General features: G+C 36.5%; 1 protein-coding gene across 2 annotated transcripts in view; it reads left to right on the top strand.

The window, feature by feature from the left end:
• The window catches only part of PCDH9 (protocadherin 9), a gene marked incomplete at both ends in the record, with an annotated part of 740,599 nt that overhangs the window by 106,490 nt on the left and 607,416 nt on the right, over positions 1-26,693 (top strand). The gene's annotated exons all lie outside the window — the stretch shown is intronic.

Raw genomic sequence — 26,693 nt, 5'->3', positions numbered from 1 at the left:
ATTCACTATAAAATATTCAGTTCAGCCCTGAAGTGTAAAAGATGAAAACCATTAGCACTAAGTTCAGAAATGGCAGCTTCAGTTACACGCTTTGTTTTGGAGAAGCCTGTGATGAATTTGAGACTCCTGTATGATTTTCAAGAGTCCTGTTAAACCCTGTCAATGGTCTCATTTTAGGTAAATATCTCTTTTTCTTGTAGTTGTAATTGAATAATGCAATTTTACAAGAAAAATTGCAGGGGGAGGGGGGGGGGGAAGGAAAAAAAAAAAAAAAAGGAATATATTTTTTCTTCATTCCCTGCTGTTGTTTTCAAATAATCTTCTGTTTGCTTTTTTAGTTAACTATAAATTTGCTATGAGGGTCTCAAAACATCAGAGGAACAATCTGATCTTTGCCTTATTTCCAAATCCAAAGAAGATTTCTGTGTGTGTGAGCTACACATTCAAATGGGGGAGAGGATAGTGGGTAACAGAAAACAATAATTATAGGCTATATCTGTATTGCAAGGTGAAAAATGTGCTCAGGGTTAACTTAAGGGAAAGCTGATATAAAAATACTAGTATTGGTAAACTGACGTATAGAGTGAGCTTGAAATCTGTGTTATTTTAAAATGACATACCAGCCAAAGTATGTAACCTTCCTTACATACTCCTACTCCTACTCCTTAGGTTGTTGCATTACAAAGAATGTAAAGCATTACATTTGCTATCTTCAATATTTCACCATATGTTTACTCTTTAAGACCTGTTCATTTATCAAGAAACATATTTGTTATTTTAACTCACTAGGTGTCTACTTCAGATCAATCTCATATTATTTTGGTTGTTCATCTCACAAGCATATGTTTATATCTAAGCTTTTAATTCAAAACAATAATCAATAATATGATTACTGGAAAAATATGATTACTAAAGGTTTTGGTTTTATCTTAAAGAAACATAATATGAACTGTTTTTTCAAGTTTACTAATTTTACCTTATCTTAACTGCAATTCATTGATATATTCCTGAATGCTCTTTCTAACTAACTGCTGGCCATGATTACAAAAATGAATAAAGCTATTGCATACTTTAGCAATTTGTTTCCTGAGTTTCTTGTTCAAAGTTGTGTAGGTTTTAGAAAGCAAGTTAAATTTGAGAAAGTTAAATTAACCCTAGGGAAAGTCTGTCTGTATTTCAAACTTGCAGTAAATAATTTATGTGGAATTTATTTGCTTTAGGAATTAGCTCAATAGATACTGACCATCCTTCAGCTCTTAAAATGAGAGTGTTTAAGGCTTTAAATGTTTTAATTTCCTGACAGACACACCAAAAAGTGGGAATTTCTTCCCTTTGATTATAATTCACCACAGCAATCAAAAAAAGAAAAAAATTAAAAAAAAAAAAAAAAGGCTTTTCATAGGTTATCGTATGAAGGAGGATTTTTATTTTTCAAATTTTCTTGTTCTCACTGTTTTAGCTCCATGTTTGCTAACAGCAAGAAACACGGGCTTTAAGTGCATAAAGCACAGGGTGAAGCTTTAAGGCCTGAAGGAGTAGGGGGCATGTTGTTTTACTGTCAACTGACTTAACATTATGATAGAAATATAATAGTTTGGGTTGGAAGGAACCTTAAAGATCATCTAGTTCCAAAACCTCCTGCCATGAGCTGGGACACCTTCCACTAGACCAGTTCACTCAAAGTCCCGTTCAACTGGCCTTGATGGGATGGGGCATTCACAATTTCTCTTGGCAACCTGTTCCAGTGCCTCATGACTGTCATGGTGAAGAATTTCTTTCTAATAGGTAAGCTAAATCTACCCTCTTTCAGTTTAAAGCCATTTCACCTTGCCCTATCAGTACACTCCCTGAGAAAGAGTCCCTCTCCAGCTTTCTTGCAGGCCCCCTGTAGGTACTGGAAGGCTGTTATAAGGTCTCCCAGAGCATGATCTCCTCTAGACTGAACATCCCCATCTCTCTCAGTTGTTGTTTTTTTTCATAGGAGAGGTGCTCCAACCCCCTGATCATCTTTGTGGCCCTCCTCTGGACTGGTTCTAATAGGTCCTTGCGCTGGGGGCCCCAAAGCTGAATGCAGTGTTCCAGGTGGGATCTCATGAGAGCAAAGTAGAGAGGGAGAATCACCTCCCTCCTGCTGGACACACTTCATTTGATGCAGCCCAAGATACGGTTGGCTTTCTGGGCTGCAAATGCACATTGCTGGCTTTTGTTGAGGTTTTCATCCACCAGCACCTCCAAGTCCTTTTCCTCGGGGCTGATCTCCATCCAACCTCCACCCAGCCTGTATTTGTGCTTGGGATTGCCCCAGCCCAGGTCCAGGACCTTGTACTTGGGCCTGTCAGATGTTGGCTTATGAGATGAACAACCAGGCATTCCTGCTCTTTTTGCTCTTGCCTTTTCATCTTCCATCTCCACAGATAAGAGTCAAAATTGGTTGAAAAATGACTAGTGCCCATTGTTCTAAGTTGGGTACAGAGAATTAAGAATCCCAGTAATGCTGTAAAGTGATATGAAGCATTTCTTTAAAACTGTTCTTCCCACTATTTTTATCTCTACTGGGCTCAACTGTAAAAGTGACAGAGGGAAATTTTAGCAGAAGTTGTCATGATGTTGCCAAGCCCACACAACTGTACTTGACTTGTAAATCCAGCTTCTTGCATGACATGAAATGTGGGCAGTTTTGGTATCAAATCGGTCTGCTTTTTACAGGCAAATAAAAAGCACTTAGCTTGTTACCATATGGAACAAAAGTAATTACTAAGGATGAAAGGCAAAACAAGACAATTAACATGCTTGTTGTTTGTCAAGAAGCAACCTTCTATATCTCAGAATGCTGTAATTCAGGTCTCATGATGAGGGTTTGTGGAAATGCACTAGAAGTAGTGATTTGAAAGATTTATTCCCTTATTGCAGTGACAAATGCAATGGAAACCTGTTCAGAGACTTGCTTTATACTCAATTGCTTCTTGTAACTGATTCATTTATCAGATATTTGACTAGGAGGAACTCAGTGTAACATTATATTGATATAAATCAGTGCAGAACGAAATATGCTGAATTTCATGGGCTTGCCTGTACAGCAGAACTGATTATCTCTGTATTTTAAATATCAGGCATTTTCCTTAATAGGGTTTGCCACCTGTTGAATTCAATCTTTTTGTAGTTGTCTTTCTTATGAAATGGTAATTTCTAAATAAAGGTATTATTAATTAATAATTTATACATAAATACAGGAAAATTTTGTTTATATGAAACCACCGTAACACAGGAAATTGCTCATGATTTCCTGTCCTCTCATTTGACCTGAGTCAAGGTTACAAGAGGAGTTTTTCTATGCTTTCATTTCAGTTTTTCATTTTTCTATGTCAGAACATTAAAATGTGAATATGTTTTAGAGCGTATTTTCATATTCTGTGATCTAGCTTCAGCAAGACCAGTTCTTCTATACAACATAACTCCAGTTTACAAACACATTCTTCCTTCACTTGTTTTCTTCTTCAGAGAAGCTTCAGTTCTTAAAACTGTAAAGAAAATGGTTTCAACAAAAGTCCCAGAAGAGTCTGTAACTGGCCAAACAGTTACAAAAATAGGTTAGCAGTCTGCAGTCCCCATGGTCCATATTAGGTACTTTAATTTTGCCAAATATGCAACTCTATGAGCATTAGGGACCCTGTTAAATCCTTAGCCACCACAGGGTCTCCAATCTTGAGTGAAAAATTCCTTAAATGTGACATGAAATTCTCTTTTATCTGAGTTGCAGTCTATCCATTTCTCCATGTTCAGGAGAACATGGCATTCCTGGCATTTTCCCCGCCTTCCCTGATATGTTGATTCTTCTTCATGGCTTGATGAACTGGATAGGGAATCTGGGGAGAATGAGAAATATGGAATCCAGTGTATGTCTTTATTTATTTCATCAGTCTCCATTCATAGGATTTATGGTTATTTTTTTCTGAACAATCCCTTCTAATCTGGGGGTCATGACTACACTAGCAATGTGTATAGACATGACTAAGCTATTTTAGTCTAATTTCATTTTCTTGCCACAATATGTTTCTTAGAAGTAATGTTTCCACAATATTCTCCAGTGAATGCTTCATTTATATAAAAATAAGAAGATGGAAGATTACAAGACACAAAATGGTCTTTTTTTGAGCCATTCTTTTCCAGGAGAACATTTAATAATTTTTATGGAGCAAATTGATAAAATATTGTGTACTGTATGTTAAATGATTGAAATATATTGAAAATATACACTATGTGCTTCTTAAATATTAAGAATGCATGGTTATATATGTATATATCTACTTATTACTTACACAGTTATTATAATACAGGAGTTACAATGACAGTGAAGCCAGAGAGGTTAGGATACACACACACACCAAAAAAGTTGACCTGGGTGGTGTAAGTGCTGACTTACTAGTTGCCAACAGAACTACATTATATTTTTTGATTGACCCACATGACATAGCAGCAACTTGTCCAAGAGGGCTGTGTTTCTGTTTTGTACTGCAAAGGCAGCAGCCTTAATTAAGATTTGTGTGATGACTTTAACTGAATTTTTTTTCATTTAGTCAAAGCCTTTAAATTTCTTAATTGCGCTGTTTATAGTATGCTAATTTGAGTTAATTTTACTACACCAGATGATACACTGATTTAGAAATGCATGTAATAGTCCAGTTTTGAACGGAGGGAGGCCCTTTCTTGGTTTATTCTTGTAGGCACATGTTGTCTGCTTTGACCTGCAATTCATGCAATAAATCATTTTTAATGCTGGCACAGGTGTCCTTTTGAATTTAAGTATGCTTTCTCTACATATTGTCTGGTATAGTTTTTTTTCTGATGTATGGCTCATTATCACATCATTCTGTGTGTGCAAGTATTTTTATCGCATCAACTTTTGTAGCTGTTTCTAGTTCCATAGTTGAATTTCCTATACTCATTTCTGAGTTTTATATTCAAACTGTATGTATGAGCTTTAAAATACCATATTCAAATCACTCTTTCAATTTTTCAGTGAAATTTGAATCTGTCTGAACCTGATTTATTCTCCAACCCAAAAACAAATGATCTGATTAAGTAATAGTTGAGAAAAATAGCAAAGAATTACAGAGTTCCCTGTAATTTCAGATCTAGATAGCTAGCATTACAATCATGAGGGCTTGACTCTGCAGTAATTATTTACAGTGGTTCTTATACATATATGTTTTTTAGATTTTCTTTAAAAAGTGTTTTTTGTTGTGTGTTTTTTTTTTTCCTCCTCTAAATAGAAATGAAAACAAATCATACACACACACAAAAACTCTACTTAAGTCATCACTGATATTTATTTCTTAAAGTCACCCAGCTATGGGAACTCCAAAGGTCACTTAGCAGTCTATTTCAGTGTTTCAGTATCCTTCCTTAGTGCTAGAAAGATTTTCAGCATCTTGCTACAATTTAATTTCATTGCTTCATCATGGCCAACACATTCCTCTTTAAAGCTATCTTTTATACATTAAAATATCATCTTTATCTTCAGCTTCCTCTTGTTTAGATTTAGGAATCTCAGATTGTTCGATCTCAGATCTTTCCTTGTTGGTCAGATTCCTGGTAGTTCTCCTTTGGACTTTATTGCAGTCCATTGTTGGTTTATATCTCTTGAGCTGCCCAAAATAGGACAGAAGCAATTCATTTCATGTTTCACCAAAACTAGAGCAAAGCAGAAATTTTATCTTGTATATCCTGCAGTTAGTTTTAAGGTAAAATTTTTAATATCCAAGGATGATTTATTTTCAGATTGGATCCTTTCAGATCTCCAGATCCTTCCTTGAAAAGCCTCTACTTAACTGCACAGATTTTTTCCTTTTAGAATCTGCATTTTAACCTACCTTCCAATGCACTGGGAGGCCTATGTATGTGCCTTCTTTAATGCAATATGCAGTATTATTAAAAGTTTGTGTTTTATTTATTTATTTATTTATTTATTTATTTTTAATAATAATTAATAGACTAATCTTGATTGCTCTCTCTCTACAAAGTTATCTAATCCATTTTGTATGCACACTACATTAGCTACTTAAGCAATTTTTCTTTTTCTCTTTTTTGTATGTTTGAGAATTTTCTGTGAGGCAAGAACCTTGAGGCCGTGTAAGTGGATGTAAATGGATTGCAACTCATCTATCCATAAGGTCTGTTACCATTTTGGGGAAAGAAATTTGACATGATTTGTACTTATATGATTGACTAATTGTTAACTAATTGATTTTTCTTACCTCCATTTCATTATTTCCAATAACTTATAAAGCACACTGTTCATTTGTTCCAGAATTTTTGAGAGACTTAATAGCTGTCAGTTTTATTACTCCTAAACTCATGCTTTCTTTTCTTTCTTTTTTGTTAAAGATATTATGTTTTTATTTTTCCATTTTATTGATACCTTATGTATCCTTCACAGACTACTTTTTTAATTGTAACAGTTTTGAGATGGCTTTACCAGTTGTTGAAATACTCAGGAGGAAGTTCATCAGGCACATCTGTTCTGAAAAATAATTTACTTGAGTACTCTTCAACCTTTTCTGCCTGTATTTTGAATTGAAATAATTCCTTTTTTTTTTTTTTTTTTTTTTTTTTATGTGTGTGTGTGTGTGTGTTAATTATGTTAGTCAACCCCTCATTGTTGACCCTTTACATTAGAACTAATGAAAAAAAGGCATAAAACACTTTGGTCTTCATAGTGTCAGCTGTCAGTAACTTTTCTCTGTTGGACAACAGAACACCACTTTCCTTTGTCATTCACTTAGTTTGAATAGATTCAGTTTGATCAGTGCAGGATGGGGATTTTTGTAATTATGTTTTATTCTCCCAGTAGGTCAGTTTACATTTCCATTGAAGGGAACTTTCTATTGACCTTACTGTGTTCATGTATGTTCCAAATTCAAATTTCTGGTATTCCTGAAATGTTTTATACAACTAATCATGCATATCATGCATATTATAAGAAAGAAAGAAAAAAAAAAAGAAAAAAAAAAAAAAAAAAAAAAAAAAAAGAAGACATTTAGGCCAAAGCTAGGAAAGGTTGAAGTCCAGAAGCTTGAGAGTTTTGTTTGTCTTGTGGCACGTTATTCACATTGTTATTCACACAAAACTGAACAGCAACTGGAAATTACTTTGGCATGATCAGTCAGTCAGAGGATTTGATGTTGTCAACATTCCTGATTCTCTAATTTACTACAGAGGAGGACCTTTCTATTCTGGAATTGTTTTTAACAGATCCAGGTATCTTCAATTATAACTGTTCTACTGGGATAGATGAAGATATCAATCACTAGAAACACAAAAGTGTTAAAAAGGAACAACAACAACAACAAATCACCATTTTATCTCTCAGAATGAACTTGAATCGAATTGTCCTTGCCCTCTTGTTTAAATTTCAAAATTTGTTAATATAGTTTTTTAATATTTGTTAATATACTCCTGATATTGTTTAAAAATATATTCATCAGGAATGATCTCCTCTTCTCAGGTATACAGACCATGGTATACAGACTTTCTATAGTTGAATTAATGCAAGGCTTTCTACACGTAAATTACTGCAAATACGTTCCTCTTTCTCACTCCATCTCTTTCTCACTCTGTCACTCAAGCAGAATCATCTCAACCATTTTTAAGATTACATGAAAATCTCACAAATAGAATTTAAAAAAATAAGTGAAATAGAATAAAAATTGGTTTTGGTAATACCTATGACAATAATTTCTGTAACATTTCAGTAGTATCTGTTTGACTTTCTATAAACAACTGTTCTGTGTGGCATGGTGCCACCACTACAAGATGGCTAAAGGTAGTTTAAAACCGTCAAATGAGGATACTTAGGCCATTTTTATGAAGCAAGTCCTTCAAAAATTTCTCTACTGCCTGAAGCAAAATGTGGTTTTAGCATTGCATTTAGAAGTGCAATTTGCAGACGGCCTGTAAAGTGAAGAATGGGAAAGCTGACAACTAGGACAATATACTCCTGGTTGCCTTTGTTTTCAGATGGGACAAGAGCATTGAATTTGAAGTTATGGACTTTGTAGCTATTCATATTTACTATTAGTTACTGGAAGGGGTGCTCCCTGACCAGTGAAGACTGGGATTTACAGTGCTGAAAATGCATGAAATCTGCCTTGGGAACTTAGAGAAAGACTCCACAATTATAGAAGAGATTTGTCTTTTTGTGTATATGACAAAACCTCTGTGGAAGAATGTGCTCAAAAGCTGATTTTTTTGCTTACGATATATGTTCTTCAGGATGAATAACTTGAGAGCTTTTTATTGGACATATAAGTAATAGGATGTACTGCATCAGTTACCCATGTGAAATGCTCTGCTATGGGATCTTTGGAGATTTCAGGATGTTTTCTTGTAAGTAGACAACTTGGAAGAAAATCTTGCCCTTTTTTATAATACAGGTTGTCAGTGATGCCCGGGCTGATAATGTACCATAAGCACTTACAGGCAATTTACTGAAGCTGTGATAACTAAACTTCATGCCAAGGATGTCTAAATTATTTGTGAGATTTTAACAGCCTAAAACACAGCTACAATATTTTCTAAATAATTGAAAAAATAAGATTCCATTTTGCACTGACAGTAAATCTAGCCTTAGAGGGGAGAAATATTTTTAATTCAGCCATATTTAGATAGCATTATGTTTATTTGTTGTTGTCACAAGGGTGGGGCTTTCTGTTGTTTTTGGATCCCATGAACTGCTTATTGTTGCTTGGTTAGGTATGTCAGGTGCTAACTTGCTGTAGGCAGCACAGAGACCTAAATGAGTTAAATGCTTTGGGCAACTAACATCAATTCTCTTTGTAAACATTGTACAGGTAATTCTGAGTGTGGATGATGCTAATTTATCACAGCCATACATATCACAAGGATACAATCAGTCTCTCTCAGCTAAAACTGAAAGAGTAGACAATGTATGCTAGAATATATATGTTATAGCTTTCATCACTCTGTTTACCAAATGCCATTTTGAATACTTTACAGTATTTGCACAACATTGTAGGCAAACAAAGCAAATTTAGTGGTACAACAACAAAAAATAATTTCTCTTCATGGCTTTGTATTTCAGAGAACACATTGCATTAATCTATCCATTCTAGTCATTATTATAACATTCCTTTACCATCTTCCAGATTTTTTTTATCTTTTCTACTAAATCTAAGAAATGAATGGAAGTAACAGTCCCATCAGCCTTGTGATGACTGGAAACAGTCCACCATATGTAAGCAAGGTCTCAGATTTTGTTGTTTATATGGGGGCAGTGTGGCATTACAAGACTTTTTACAAATCTTCTAGGTTTCTTAAACCTTGCTTCTGTCTTTATTAGACTGAATTTCATTACCAGTAAAACTCTTGTGCATTCATATGTTGATTAAATTGTAGGTTTGTGCAAATGTTAAGTAAAGTTTAGCTAATGATGAAACCTGCAGTAGACAGCATGCATTGGCAATCAAAATAAATTACTTGGCAATCAAAATAAAAACTAAGATTTTCTAGGGCTAAGTAACTATTCAGTATGTAGCACAGCATGTGTGTAAACATTGTTCTCTGATTCAGGTACACATTAATTTTAATAACCTGCTTTCTTCCATAATATTTTTTCCTGTTCTACTGTATCTATTCAGTTTATCAATGTTAAGCACTAGGTATTAGGTAATTATTAATATTATTTGTAATAGTAATGATAATATTGTATGCACAAATGTATTGAGTGACCTCAAACAAGATAAAATATTGATTTTTTCCCTTTTAAAAAGAAAGCGGTTGAAGATAAGACTAAACCCCCAACCCTTCTCCCCAAACTCCCGTTTGATTTTATGCAGTATTTTTTTCTTGATAATGCAGTGAAAAACACAATTTTCATGGCCAGATCATTACAAAGAAGATGAGATAAGACCCGCTGGTTGTTCGGTCATTTTTGGAGAGGTGTCTTAGTGGTTTACCAGGAGTCTGGAAATTAACAAGAATCCATTTAATCCATAGTACCTGGTCCACAATATTTATTTGGGATTTTTTAAAGGACTGAAAAGATTGCGCCTTCCTCCACCTACAGTCCAGGAGCTGTTCACTTAATGTATATCCCCGCAGTAGTTGTTTTACAATGGATTATATTTTTTTTGTTGTTTAACATAGTTTGTTCTCTTGACTGCTTCGGGAAGCTTTTGCATTTCTTTAGTCTTGGTTCAATATTGTAACTTTCCAAGGTAATTCTGAGTAAGAAATAAAATAAACAAGATTGTATGTACAATTACAGTAGATATTGAACGTGGCATGTTTGGAATTATCAGTGCATAGGTCATCATCTTAAGAAGATGTTACTGTCAAGGGCTAGAATTTAGTGAAGTAAACTTCAGCACTTTGAATGGTGAAGCAGTAAGACCTACTAGTCTTATTGAAAAATCTTTCCTATTATTGATTTTATTTTTCTTGGAGAAAAATAGTAATAAAAATGGATTCTAGAATAAATTTAATTTACAGGTGTTTTTTTCTCTGCTGCATAAAAGCATCCATTTTTAACTGTTAAAAAGCTGGTCTTCTGATCCATATTAGTTAAACAGACACTGTGTTCAAAAAGAAATTGCAGTTAAATTTCTGGCATGATTGTATTTTTATGGAGGTAAAAAGACAGCTAACTGAATTGGAAACAATAGAACATTTCTTTCTTTCTGTGTTGATACAGAGGACTCATTAAATCTCATATCAGGCTTGCAGGCACTACAGAGGTACAGACATTTCAGAGATCTTCAACCTCTTAGGAACTCTGGAAGTTAATGAGCCATCCCATAGTTATTATTTTGTGTTTTATCAGGAGTTTGCTCTGGGCTTTTATTTGATTTTCAGATTGTAATGTGATGTCCTGTGTGTGTGTGTGCTGAATGACACCAGGTCTAGAAATGCTGTTTTCCAGCACAGATGGGCTATACCATTCAAATCTTTTAATGTTATTTGAGCCTTTTGTGATACCCCAAGTATCCCAACACCATTTAGCATTTCAGATAAGAGTCAGTAGGGATCTGTGAAGCTGTTTGGAGATTCAAGGAAACTTTGGCCATGGTGTAGTACTGTAGCACTAGGTTCTGCCAGATATACTGGGACATCTAAATATTTTCGTTATCTACCCATAACATAAATACTGCTTCATCTTCCCTTTCCTTCACTTCAGGACCCATAAGGTCACATTTTGTCCCTTGCTTGTCTCAGTTCTGCGCTGTTGTGGTTATTTTGTTGTCAGGATGAAGGGCAACCAGTCACTATGGGAAGAAAAGCTAGTTGCCTCCCCTTCCCCTTGTCTTTGGGACAAAACTGGAGGGGCCAGCCAGAAACCACTGCTTCAAATAAATCCAGAGAAGCAAATGGATAACAAGGAGAAGGAAAAGTAAAGGGCACAAACAAAACAAAACAAAACAGAAAAGCAAAAAACCTGAAGTATTAGAATCAAACAATGTTTGTATCATTTGGATTCAGTCATTGATACTACTTTCCTATTTGTTTTTCCTTCTGAGAAAGCCAGAAATACTTAAAAAAAAAAAAAAAAAAAAAAAAAAAGGGAAAGGGGGAGGTATCCTTTCTACTGAATAAGACTAGTGCTCTAACAAAATCTTCCAGTAAAGAAGTACATGACAAAATATTTAAACATCTGGCAAAAGTGACCCCCTCTTCCTGTAAGGCTAACTAAGAACACAGCTAGAGTCACTGGTGATACAACATTAGCTTGATTTATGCAATCTGCTCATTCAGACCCAGAAAGCACAGCAGGAACATCATCATTAAAATGATGATTTGTCTTGACCGTGTAATGTGTTTGAACTAGCAGGCCTGTGCCAGAAGAAACTGAAGTTACTCCTGGATTAAACTAGGTCCTTTAGACATAACACTTAGAAGTCAGTAGCAATCCTTCCATCTTCTTCTTTAAGCTTTTGATCAGAAACTCAGGGTCGATTTTCTTCAGCTAGAAGCATCCTTTTGGAGAATTTCAAACAAGACTCAAAACTATTCCTCTTCACACATTCTGTCTCCTATCTGGCAGAAGTCTGTCTTTTATTCGAGACTTTTATTCAAGTTTCTCATCTTACTGTTTTTGATTACAGGTTCTGAAACCAGGAAAACAAAATAACCATGGTGTTTTTTTGTTGTTGTTGTTTGATTTTGTGTTTTGTTTTGTTTTGTTTTCTGAAAATATATTTATCATTTGAAGTAAACTGACTAGTGGTGGAGTTCATAATATTTTGAACTCCAGAAAGAAGTTAAAGATCAAGAGTCAGCTGAGTGAACGTTTTTTTTTTTTTTGTATGGGGAAGGGGGTTAAGGATTAAAAAAACATTTGTTTTATAGCAATCAGGCCTTCTTGTGCTGACATGCAGTGTTTTTCCACTCCAGTTGACATGGTTAAACATCCTCTGACACCCTGAGGGATATAAATCAGGGACTGAAAATTGCAGACATTTTACTCTCTGGAGAAATGTACACAGTATTTTAATGTTTATCTAACTTTTCCAACTCTACATTTGCTTATATGCATGTAGGTTTAAAAATATATAAATATATATTCCCTTTTAAATATTCAGAAGACAAAAAAAAAAAAATCTTTCGTCTGTATGGCTTGTTATCATTTTCCTATACATTTTCCAGAGGTGTTCTAGGAACAGCCTGCTGTACAGCTGTTCTGCTCCAGCTGAACAGGTTCATAGGGAATGAAGAGCTTACAGCAATTTGTAGGCAACGAAGCAAAAAGGAAAATCCACAAAGAAGCAGCTGATGTTAGCAGCTTTTAAAGAGATTGAAAGAAAAAGGAAAGAATAGGGAGTTGAATGTAGAACAGAGACAGAACATGATTTTGGAAGAATTAATATTTTTCAAAACCAAGAAGAAGCTACAGTACTTACCTTATAAGCCATGCTTTATCCTTTCTTGCTTTTTACTGCATGCTGAACAATATGTCTGCTTAGAATATGTGGACATTTAGCTAACTCTTTACCTTATTGCACAAATGACTAGGAGGATGAGACTGGCAGCCAAAGTTTTGTGTTACAGCTCTGTCACTGACAGGCAACTAGGCCTGAATCAGGAAAAAGTTTAGGCAATATGTTAAATTTTTGGCATGTGGTTAATCCCACTACTTGTAGTAATACCTTTCTGAAGTGAAACCTTCATGTTAAACTCCACAAACTAATCTTGCAGTGCCCATTTTCCTACTGTAATCTGGGAATAAAAATGCCTATTTTCTTACATATGGGTTTTGCAGCTTTATTCAAGGTATTTATACACCACTCTAAGCAAAACTCTAAATATAAAATTGTGATTTCTTACTCTCTCTCATTAATTCATACAGGAATTGTTATGTGCATCTATTTCAAATAAATAAACACTTAATTTTTCATTGCATTATAGTATTGAAAATTTTAAAGGGAAGGCTATCAGTACTAACTGATAGCCATAGCTCTGTTTAAATCATTATCAGAGAGTCAAGTCAAACTTAGCTCACATCAAATCCTGTATGAACTACTTACAGAGATTCTTTTGGTTTTGTTTGTTTGTTTGTTCTTTAGTCATTTACTCTCATACAAAATGAGTGTAAAATATTAATAACTATTAAACTATGTGTTAGAGTATGTCTGATATTCCTGAGGTATGTAACAGATGTGGTACAGTGTCGTGGAGCAGAGGGACCTATTACTATATTTCATTTGCTCTTTTATTACCTGAGGGTAAGAACAGGCAATAGAGCAGGGTGTCATACTTACTTTTAACCTTTGGTCTTAGAATAAGCTAGATGAAGGGTGTGTGTATTTTAAGTTATTATCTTGCAACCATCTCATTCCCCCTGTTTGCAACTAGTGAAAAGGAATGTTATGCACTTTGAAGTGTCAGTCCCTTACACAGTGTTCCACTGAGACCTGTTTTCCCTGTCATGCTTTTCCCTGTGTTTTGTATGACGTCCTATATGTTGTGTCAGATAACTTCAACATAATTCCTGCTTAGGGGAAAAGATGTTTAAAAAATAATTAAAAATTTCACTTTTGAGTGACACTAAAAATGGACAAGACTGGATTGTATTTTTATTTTTAACATGCACAGGTAGGTCATAGATCAGACAGACAGCGAAGTCAAATATTGCAGGGTAAAGAAAATGACAAAATATTCTTCTATAACAAAGGCATTATTGTGGCTGTATGTTAGCATTTGCAACGTTGCTAAAGATTTTTCATAACTCAGCTCAGATATAAACTCTTTGCAGGGGTCAGATGGACAGTAAACCAGACTAAATCAAGCTGCTCTAGAGAAGCTGCTTGGACGGTGAGCCAAGAGAACAGGGAAATTAGCTTTGAAATAGAATAAGAACTATGTATTGTCTTCCTCTACCCCCCTGCATCCCTTGCTACACACATTCTGCAGTCAACAAATAATGTGAAAAGTAATAACAGAGGTTGATGGAGAATGATTCACAGTGTTAATAGTCTTTCCTCTCTTTCCTGAGAAATCTGTGGTTCACAGTAAGATATTAGTGTCACAGTAAGGTATTAATGTAAGCATGTTAGTGTCTCTTACAAACAAAACAAACAAACAAACAAACAAAAAAGGCAGAGAAAATAATGTGGGGAAAAGTAGCAGGAAAACATCTTTTAGCAGCTTTGAGGAAAAAATCCAAAAATGGATCCAAAAATGGATGGAAAAATCCATTAATTTCAAGGGAAGGAGACCTCTTCTGTCTTCTGGAAAAAAAAAAAAAATAAAGTAAAGTAAAGTAAAGTAAATAAGTAAGATTTTTGTATGAGTTTGACATTAGAAAGCATCGAAGATGCTTTACATAACACTAAGTAATGTGATAATTAACATTTTACTACTGATAACTTCTTCATTTGAATTTGTACTGTACTGTTCAGAGTACTTATTTTATTTTCTTTGTCTGAAAGTTGTTTTGGGTTGGTAAAGGATGGAAGGTGTTGAACTCTCTCCTCACAGAAGCTGATGTTGTTAAGTGTCCTAGCCATACACCATTCACATAATTCTGCCCATAGTTTTGTATAAGTAAAGCCAACTCAGCAACAAAGACAATTATTCTGAGAGAACTTTTATGTTACAGCTCGTTATTTTACTACTGAGGGTTCTCTGTGTTTATTGACTCCATCTTGGGAATCCAGCTCATTTCTTGGCTGCAATGACCTTTGCGTTTATAATGTTTCATCAGTTTCCAAGCAGTCAGTTGGAGGTGAATGCTGTAGTATTAATATATTTATCATCAATTCATGTGACCTGAACGTAACTCCCCACTCCACCCCCACTCCTTTTAAGCTCTGGTCAAATGCATTTTGTTGAAATGTAGTGGAAGTATTAGGCTCATTGCTTTTCAGACAGATATGTGGTTTTAGGATTTTAGGCTTCTATTGTAAATGCATCTGTTTGTCCTTTCTGTCATGGTACACTATTTTCTGCAAACAGTTTGAACACATCTAATTAATATCTATTGATTACGTTGTAGTAATAGTAGTAACAGTAACCCAGTATTCTTCTTGTCATAATGTTTTCAACCATAGATCTGAGAGTACTCTGCAAAGGAGTTCGATATTATTACCCCCAGTTTACATATCAGGAAAGTGAGGTGCAAGAAGGGAAATGACTTGCCCCAAATTAAACTATGAAAGCTAAAAAAGAAGTGGGGACAGAAGCCACATCTCCTAGCACTCATTACCCTCTTCTGCTTCCAAAAAATTGAGGTTATTATGTTCCCATGCAGATAAAGAAAGAAGAAACACTTTTTTAAATGTATGAGAAGACATTTTAAACCACATCTCATTCCTTAATTTCATTTCTCAGTAGGATACAGTATCCTTGTCTATTTCTAAGGAAATTAACTGCAGGCTATTTTATCAAAGAAAAATTGTATGATTATGCCTTTATGAATTTCTCTAAATATTAACACTCTCAGTTTAAATTAAAATAATTTAAGTAAATTCTAATTAAATGTTTATGCTTAAAATATCTGTACTGGAAAATAATATTTTTTTTTCAGTTATTTTGTTTGGGTCTGGGGTATTTTTTTACTACTTAACAGGGTAAAGATAAATTGGAATAAAGTCTTTGACAAACAGGACTATCTGACAATGTAGCTTTTTTTATTATTATTATTGTCTAGACACCATTTTATAGCATTATATATATATATATAATAAATAGCTGTTTTAAAATCGTCTACAAAAATATACACACCTCTTTTGATGTGGCAGTACCTCTAAAACATTGTTGTTAATAACTATCCCTTAAAAATGTTCATGTCATTAAAAATGTTCCCATGTCATTAAAAAAAAAAAAAAAAAAAAAAAAAAAACAGTTTACTGGTGACATTTAAATGGATTACTGCCAAGTTGTCTCTGTGATATATTCTCATAGTCAAAATTTAACAAGAAAATACATGCCAAAACACAATCCGTGTTTGAAACAGAATAAAAATTTAGTTTACTAAAAGTTAATTTATATAGAGACTTTCAGGAAAATTAATCTGTAAAAATGAATTTAAAGTGGATTAGTTAAACCTAATTAAGTCCCTGCATAGATGTTCATTCAGAATAAAAATTGCCTTGATTTGGTTTAACTTAACTCCCTTCCAAATGAATTACGATTACCAGAGATTTAATGTAGTTTAAATAATCTACTTTAAAAATTAAATGCAGAATGATTTTCTTGCATGTCTCTGTGTAGACAAGGTATGGAAGAAAATCTGTCTGTCTGACCCTTTCCCAGATGTTAATATAGGTGTAGACATTAACTGAATTTCAAAGGTAGTCCAAAGTCTTGTAAAAGGTCACTGTGAAGATCACTCTGAATTCTGATTCAAAGATCACTCTGAATTCTGAAATGATCTCTCATGAAAGGACAGAATGCAGCAAATAAGCTGTCTAACAGATAGAAAGTTATGATATGAGGGAAGGAATATCTTTGGATGGTGCCTACTTCCAGTAACTGCAGGGAAAGTTTGGTCTTCAGCTCTCATGATAAATTTTGTTGAGTGAACATGATTTCCTCAGAGAAGGAATAGATTGGATAGAGTCATCTTCTGTAGGAGGATGGAGCTCTGCTCATAATTATCATAATTATCTGTCATCTGTTTAGAACATGATAGGTTCTTTGTGCCGAGATTCCTGTTTGAATGCACAGTGGCAATAATCCTGAATTACCAATAGAGTATATCGCTTTCTGTGTTATTTTTTTTTAAGATAAGCATTTTTTCCAAAATTTTAGAATGTAGTCATATACCACAGTTTCTGGATGATAAATGATTTGATCAGGTGAAAGGACAGACAGATTCATGAAGAAAAATAACCCCACTTTTTGCCGTAGCTGGTTTGTGCTTGAATTAATATGAAAGCTTGGAGGAATGTAGAGGAACGGTCAAAATGAATTTTGAAAAGACCTGTTCCAGGAATTGGCTTCTTAATGAATAAAATTAAAGGCCCTCATGGGCAGTAGAGATGTACAGTGCAAATGATAACAGCAGTTTTTTGTAATGGTGATCTTGTTGACCCTTTTGGATCATTGTAGGTAATTTCTTCCGATCTTTACTTTGCCAGTTGTGCAAGATGTCGCATGATTACAATACAATCCTTTCTGTTGTAGTGGAATATTTTCTTTCATAAGGGACTAAGGAACTGGCATAATTTGGAAATAATAGGCTTTGATCAGAGGTAAATCTGAGGTGTTTCGCTACTGGAAGGAGGGCCAGGTGTCATGGAAAGAATACAGGGATGCTGTTCGTGTTTGTAGGGAGAAAGTTCATGTGGCCAAAGCACAGCTAGAGTTGAAGTTGGCTGTGTCTGTGAGAGAAAATAAAAAGGTTTTTTTTAGATATGTGAATGGAAAAAGGAGAACTAAAGAATACATAGGGCCGCTCCTTGATAGGGAAGGTCTCCTCACAGACAATGACATAGGCAAAGCAGAGACGCTTAACGCCTTCTTTGCCTCTGTCTTCAATGCCGATGATGGGCTTCGGGACCCAGGGTGCCCTGAGCTGGAGGACCGGGACGGTGGGGATGACAAACTCCCAACCGACCCTGAACGTGTGCAGGATTTGCTACTCCACCTGGATCCCTACAAGTCCATGGGTCCGGATGGGATTCATCCCCGGGTGCTGAAAGAGCTGGCAGACGTCATCGCGGTACCTCTTTCAATTATTTTTCAACGATCCTGGGAATTTGGAGAGGTACCGGTAGACTGGAAGCTGGCAAATGTTGTGCCGATTTTCAAGAAGGGTCAGAAAGAAGACCCTAGCAATTACAGGCCTGTCAGTCTCACGTCAGTGCCTGGTAAAATCATGGAGAAGATGGTTCTCGAACTTATTGAGGCGCACCTGGGGGACAAAGCAGTCATTGGTCCCAGCCAGCATGGGTTTGTGAAGGGTAGGTCCTGCCTAACTAACCTGATTTCCTTTTATGATAAGATCACCCGTATGGTGGACCAAGGGAAACCAGCTGATGTGATTTTTTTGGACTTCAGCAAGGCTTTTGACACGGTTTCCCATAGGATCCTACTGGACAAAATGTCCACCATACAGCTAAATAAAAACATCATACGATGGGTGAGCAATTGGCTAACGGGCAGGGCCCAAAGGGTTATGGTAAATGGGGCTGCATCAGGCTGGCGGGCGGTCACCAGTGGGGTCCCTCAAGGCTCCATTTTAGGGCCGGTACTTTTCAATATTTTTATAAACAATCTGGATGTAGGAATAGAAGGTATTTTGAGCAAGTTTGCTGATGACACCTAACTTGGAGGAGTTGTGGACTCAAATGAGGGCGTAAAGGCCTTGCAGAGGGATCTGGACAGGTTGGAGAGCTGGGCGATCACCAACCGCATGAAGTTCAATAAGAGCAAGTGCCGGGTCCTGCACCTGGGACGGGGAAACCCTGGCTGTATGTACAGACTGGGCGATGAGACGCTGGAGAGCAGCCTAGAAGAGAGGGATCTGGGGGTCGTGGTAGACAGCAAGTTGAATATGAGCCAGCAGTGTGCCCTGGCAGCCAGGAGGGCCAACCGTGTGCTGGGGTGCATCAAGCACGGCATCGCTAGTAGGTCAAGGGAGGTGATTGTCCCGCTCTACTCTGCGCTGGTGCGGCCTCATCTCGAGTACTGTGTGCAGTTCTGGGCACCACAGTATAAAAAGGACATGAAACTGTTGGAGAGTGTCCAGAGGAGGGCTACGAAGATGGTGAAAGGCCTGGAGGGGAAGACGTACGAAGAACGGCTGAGGTCACTGGGCCTGTTCAGCCTGGAGAAGAGGAGGCTGAGGGGAGACCTCATCACAGTCTACAACTTCCTCGTAAGGGGGTGTCGAGAGGCAGGAGACCTTTTCTCCATTAACACCAGTGACAGGACCCGCGGGAACGGGGTTAAGCTGAGGCAGGGGAAATTTAGGCTTGACGTCAGGAGGGGGTTCTTCACAGAGAGGGTGGTTGCACACTGGAACAGGCTCCCCAGGGAAGTGGTCACTGCACCGAGCCTGTCTGAATTTAAGAAGAGATTGGACTGTGCACTTAGGCACATGGTCTGAACTTTTGGGTAGACCTGTGCGGTGTCAAGAGTTGGACTTGATGATCCTTAAGGGTCCCTTCCAACTCAGGATATTCTATGATTCTATGATTCTATAAATTATCTCCCTTTACTTAAAGCAACAGAATGAATGATACTTCTGTAAGTCAATCATATTGAGAATGTTATTAGAATCACTGTGAGCTGAAACTATTGTGCAAAAGCAAGTTACTGTTACTTAACAGAAAGACCGATAGTTCTGCATATACGGTAAAGAAACAATGATTACTGATAAAGGTGATTTAATTTTCAAAACAGCAGCAGCAATATTGTTCTCTTCAATTACATGGAATGGTTTAAAAGCTGTTCTTGTTTCTCTTTGCTTGCTTAGTAACAAGCATCAGCAGACAACAAACTTCCAATCAGTGTAATGAGAAGACCTACACGTTGCAACAGTACTAACAGTACTAACTTTACATACTGATTGTACTATTGGATTTTGAAGGAATATGAAGGAAAACCAAAATACTAAGGGAATGAAACAACAGAATGATTTTGAGAGCTACCTGGTAATATTTTTCACATTTTATGTGAAATAAACCACACAACAGTAATGAAATCTAGCACTTGTGCATAAATATACTTCTCTGCACATATGCACTCTAGGGTAAGTGAAGAAATTCTAACAAGGAAAAACACAGTTAAACTGTGTAACTTGACTGCTTTAGAAAATAAGTTTCTATAGCAGTTTTAACCAACAAAATCAGTCCTGTTGAGGCAGCTCCTCCCTCACCCACAGGTGCATGTCTTCATCTTTTGCTCTGTGAGCTGTTGCAACTCACTGTGTCCACAGAAAACAAACCCTACTAAAACAAAGTTATTTTCTTCTGATTAAAGAAAAAAAAGCACATTCTGAAAATATGCTTCCTGGTGAGTCAGATAATCCTGCTGGAAAGGAGTGGGAAAATAGTCCTTGAAAGGGCAAAGGGCAGTTTAGAACACTTTCAGCCTGAACATAGAGTTCAGGTGGAAATATGAAAATGTTTGTTGTCTGTATAGGTACAAATATATATATTGTTCTTACAGAGCCACGCAAAACATTTGAAGTAATAGAAATAGATTAGCATCTGTAGTAGATACTGCTCTGTTAAATATTTTCTGAAACCTCTGAATTATTAAGGCATAAATTAGATTCTTTAAGAGCAGAACATTGTTTATAAAAGTGCACTTGTCAGTGTTGGGGAGGTAAAAAGAAATAATCCTGCCATGACAGTAGTCCCCTGGGAATACCCTACTTTCCTAATACCATCCATGTTCCTTGTGGTTCAGAACACTTGTTAAGCTGAAAGGGGGGAAGAGAAGTGCATGACATTTAGACTTGTTGTAACATAAACCATTTCTTATCTCTCCCCTCAGTTCCTCTTCTCTGCCTTCCTTCTGTCTCCATTTACAACTTCACTATCCCTCCTGCCTCCTGGGACCATAACCTTAGTATAATCTTTGTTCTTTTTGCTTCCCTCTGCATATCTAAGACAAACTGTATCTTTTTCTTTTTATTTTTTCGTCTAAAAAAATAATAAATCCACATTTCCCTCATTTCCTTCAATGTTTTTGCTGCCAGAAGCCCTTTTTGTTTGTTTGTTTGTTTGTTTTTTCAGACTACATTTTCTCCTTTCTCATCTCTGTCTCATAATTCCCTTATCAGCTAGCCCATGGGGCTAAAATCCCACATGACACTAATAGTTCTACCTGTTAGTCATATGTATTTTTTGTCATAAAGCAGACATTGTCCCATTGGGTTGTAGAACTGAAGTCTTTTTTTTCTTTTTCCCAAAAGACAACCTAAGAGATCTCTAATTATGCAAGAATGCACTGTTCTTCCAACCTGGATGGGTTTTCAATAAGCCTGGAAAGCATATCTATGCCACTATCAACTTATCCAATACTCACCAGCTCATTTTACTCACAGTTGTTAGCATACTTCATGATTTTCATTTTAATTAGACATTTGACAGTCTAGGTTTTCATTTCTCAAATTTCTTCAGCCAAAATTTATTTTTTTTTAGAATTTTCCCAGAAGCATTGATATCTTGGAAGAGCAGTCCAACTTGCACTTTACCTTATTTATACTTAAAACATAGGCATCCCTGTACCTAAATCCCATGGGGGTCTGGTCTAGATAGCTGGTCTGTGAAGGAACTTAACACACACTGACAGCAGTGAGTTTAGCAGCAAGTAGTCATGACCACAGCCACTTTCATTCAAAACATGTTTAGAATATAAAGTAGTGCTTTCTTCCTGTCAGAGCATTTGCCCAGGAAGCAACAGATTTTGGAGAACCTGAATGATGCTAAGTTCCATTATGAGTTTCACCCTAAATTTTGTTGCTTCACTTCTTTGGAACAATAATATTTGCATATTTTGCGGAGTTATTTGAGATCTGTTGAAGAGAGATATTTAAAAAGATGTACACATTTTAAGAGAAGCTTTGAAGCACCCATAGTTTTACATTAATAGTTCTGCATTAATAGTTTTGAGGTTCAAATAAATGCTGTTATAAATGGCACCACTTAGACAGGCCTTGTGTGTTCCTAACTATGCAATCACGAAGCAAATGCAGTAGTTAGGTATCTTATGACAAGTCCATGTGGGAGAACAACTAAAAGTCTGAAGTTAATGCAGCTAAATTAAGGACCATTAAGCCTCTGTATGTAAACTCTTATTGAGAAGTACAGTGCTTAAGGGAGGATTAAACTCAAAAAAAAAAAAAAAAAAAAAAAAAGGCATTTTAATTCAGAGAGTATCTACAGAGTTTAATGTGATTTAATTTCTCTACATTAACTTCATAGCTTGAGTTTTTTCATCTTAACCTTCCCAACAGCAGGCACTCCTAAGTGATATCAGTTTTTCACAAAAGTATGTCTCTGGAAGCCTTCAGTTGTATTCAGACCTGCTCTTTAAATGTTTATATCCTTCTATTTTTCTATAACCCAATAACATTATTACTAAAAACAAAACAAAACAAAATCATAGTTACCTTCATTTTACAGTGAACTGCTTAGGCAGCAGGCATGGCCATCTGAGTGAGAAACTATTTTACCATACTAAATATATAAACTAAAAATAACTTTGTATTTACGTGTGGTGGTTAACAGCTTGAGGGGAACTGTTAAGCTTAAGGTCATGAATGATGGACGCAATGGAAAATCACAGAGAACAGCAAAAGAAAGAGTGAGATAGTAAACAGCATAGCATACCTGCCCACAGAAACTGGATGTCTGAAATCAAACCTGATGATTCTAAGCAGACCATTTCCCACAGCATTCTCCTCAAGAAACTGTCTGCTCATGGCTTGGACTGGCGTACGCTTCTTTGGGTTAGAAACTGGCTGGTTAGCTGGGCCCAAAGAGTCATGGTGAATGGAGTTAAATCCAGCTGGAGACCGGTCACTAGTGGAGTCCCTCAGGGCTCAGTACTAGGGCCAGTTCTCTTTAATATCTTTATCAATGATGAGGGGATTGAGTGCACCCTCAGAAGTTTGCAGATGACACCAAGTTAGATGCGGGTGTCAATCTGCTCGAGGGTAGGAAGGCTCTGCAGGAGGATCTGGATAGGCTGGACCGATGGGCTGAAGCCAACTGCATAATGTTCAACAAGGCCAAGTGCCGGGTCCTGCACCTGGGGCGCAACAACCCCAAGCAGCACTACAGGCTGGGAGAGGAGTGGTTAGAAAGCTGCCTGGCAGAGAAGGACCTGGAAGTATTGGTTGATAGTCAGCTGAATATGAGCCAGCTGTGTGATCGGGTGGCCAAGATGGCCAATGGCATTCTGGCTTGTATAAGAAGCAGTGTGGCCAGCAGGCCTAGGGAAGTGATTGTCCCCCTGTACTCTGCTATGGTGTGGTTGCACCTCAAGTACTGTGTTCAGTTTTGGGCCCCTCACTACAAGGACATGGAGGTGCTTGAGAGAGTCCAGAGAAGGGTGATGAAGCTGGTGAGGGGTCTGGAGAACAAGTCTTACAAGGAGCGGCCGAGGGAGCTGGGCTTGTTCAGCCTGGAGAAGGGGAGGCTCAGAGGCTGTCTATAGGTACCTTAAAGGAGGCTGTAGAGAGGTGGGGATTGGTCTATTCTCCCAGGTGCCCAGTGAGGGGGAATGGGCTAAACTTGAGCCAGGGGAGGTTTAGGTTGGATATTAGGAAGTACTTCTTTACTAAAAGGGTTGTTAGGCATTGGAATGGGCTGCCTGGGGAAGTGGTTGAGTCATCATCCCTGAAGGTCTTTAAAAGATGTTTAGATGTAGAGCTTAGTGATATGGTTTAGTGGAGGACTTGTTAGTGTTAGGTCAGAGGTTGGACTAGGTGATCTGGGAGGTCTCTTCCAACCTAAATGATTCTGTGATTCTGTGATTCAATCGTTGTGTGTTTGACACAGCCTCTGGTAAAGGAAGGTGTGATACCTGAAAGCTGTAGTACATCCTGTTACTCCGTTCAGCTTGTTCCCAAAAGAATAGCTCTCTATGTCTGTGGTGTTTCCTCAAGCTTTACTAATGTGGGGGGGGGGGGGGGGGGGGGTCAGGTTCGCTTCTTGGTTGTCCCTTTATTGTCCCACATTGATAAATATCGACTCTACATAAAGAGTAATTATAAATTATATTTATATAAAACTGCCAGATAAACCATCTGATATCTTATACTCTATAATTAATAGAAATTTATTCTCACTCATTAACATAAGAATTCTACAATCTTTTCAGCATTGATAAAGCTGCATCATAGGCATGAGTTCTGATACTTCTGTTTGCTGGAATTAACAAAGTTTGGATTAGAATTTTAATAATCAGATTTAGATCTTTTTTTTTTTTTTTTTTTTTCTTTAATAACACACTGATATCGGTGGCTTCCAAGCACTGGCTTGCGTTCACTTTCTTTTCCCTTTTCCCTTTTCCCTTTTCCCTTTTCCCTTTTCCCTTTTCCCTTTTCCCTTTTCCCTTTTCCCTTTTCCCTTTTCCCTTTTCCCTTTTCCCTTTTCCCTTTTCCCTTTTCCCTTTTCCCTTTTCCCTTTTTCTTTTTCCTTTTCTTTTTCTCCTGTCATTATCCATAAAATTTCATGGAAAGGTGGTCAATTTCAACCTGCAGGGTAGTAGGTTCCAATGATGTATTGTTATACTGATTATAACACTTATGTAAATGGAAGTACAGACATAATGGTGATAAAGTAGAGTAAGAACCAGAAACATCAATGTCTCACATAGAAAGTAAATGGAATATTTTCTCATTGCAAGAGTTACCAGATCTATGAAGAACAAATGTTTTGCTGGTTGTTATTACTGATTTTAGATTTCAAAGAGTCTTCACTTTAGTGTATTAGGATAATAACTTTTCGTAATAACAACCTATACAATTAAGATCAGAAAATTAAAATCTTCTGCAGATAGTAGATGGGTTTCTTATGATACAGTATTGACATAGTTGATACTAAGTAGATTTATGTATGTAACTTAGTCATTATTATTTTATAGCATTTAGATGTTAACTGTAGACAGAAGGGAGTAATATTTGAAAGCTGTGCAGCATTTTAGTTTAGAATCATGTAACTAAACTTCAGGGCTGATCTTCACAAAAGTGTTCAGCTACAATGGGAGAAGCATAACAGTCTTCAGAGAGAGATGCCAAATCCCATGCATTTCTTTTATCATAAGTTACAGTAGACTGCCAGTTATGGGGCTAGTGATTTTTCCTTTTCACCTGTGCATTTTGTTGTTAGAGCACACATAGACTTGCATTCTCCTTTTAGAGAAATCAATGCTTCCTGTCCTCCTACCCTTTATTTCTCACTGCCCACTATTTTTCTTGTCAGTTTGTGTTCCCCATTGCTGGTTGAGCAGCTTATGAGAAATAAACCAAAGGCACATCAAACCTTATAAGAAGGCCAGATCAGTAATTCAGTGGCTGAGTTTTTCCAATTCATTCTCTTTCAAGTGGCTTGTTTGAAAACAAACAACAGAAAGAAAACCTTATTGTGTCTCTTGTTGCTATTTAACAAAACTATAGAAAGACCTTTTGCCTTAATAATGCCAGTGACATGCTTTTTGTTTATCTAATTATTTATTTATAGTTGACATGAAAATGCTTCCCACTAGACATCGCTGACTACATGAAACCAAGTTGCGTGTTGCCTTTGTGAGACTTTCATTATTATAGCATGATTAAAGTAGTGCATTAATTATGCATCCTGCTATAAAACTGGATACAGCAGAGGAAATAAATACATATTAATAATATATTAGTTATTAATCTCTATACTTGTTGCTTGAATGAGATGCAAACTACTACATCTTCAGTTCATGAAGACCATTCCATTAGTGGAATTTTTAAGTCCACGTACATCTCACTACTGTGGAAGGACAAGCTTTTTTTAAAGGTCACCTTGCGGTAGAGATGAGTGCTTCTGAGTTGCCAACACATCTGTATTATGAAGCTAAAATTTTAACTGACAGTGAGATATGGCAGTAGCATAATAAACAGATTGGTCACCAGGCTGGGCCATGTGCAGCCAACATTTCATCAAGATAAGTGGTTGAATTTATGGACATTAGAAGAGAGACACCTTCCTGGAGAAAAAAAGAGCAGCTCTGACTTTTTATTCTGTATTCCATTGTACTGCTGCAAGGCAGATTTTGTACTGAAGGGAAGCTATATTTTGATGAATTTATGAAAAATATTGTAGAAATGGGTATTTAAAAACATTAGGTCTTGTAAAGTACACACATGTGAGGAAGTTACACCTATTTAGTAATAATGCAACAGGTTCCAAAAGCCTTGCACATAAAGGTGTCATTTAGTTAAAGGACAGAGCAAATAGATTAAGTACAATTGCAGCAAATTAGCTGCAGCAAACTTTTAAAATACACCATTCACTTTTTTTTTTTTTTCTCAAGCTAGGATAAAATAAATTTATTTAATATAAGAGCCACTTGGCAAGATTTGCAGTAGGAAATTAAATGTGCCTGGGAATGTTCACAACGGTGAGGTCAACTGTCATGGAGTGACACACATCCATACTATTAAAATCTGCTAGTCTACAACAGCAGGTGGTTGCAGATTGCCAGAGTAGAATCCTGTTAACTCCTAAAGCTTGCCTAGAAGATAG

Source organism: Netta rufina (genome assembly GCF_964035555.1).
Source record: "Netta rufina genome assembly, chromosome: 1".
NCBI classification, from domain to species: Eukaryota; Metazoa; Chordata; class Aves; order Anseriformes; family Anatidae; genus Netta; species Netta rufina.
The sequence above is the reverse complement of the archived record's forward strand: the minus strand, read 5'-3'. Positions and strand labels throughout refer to the sequence as shown.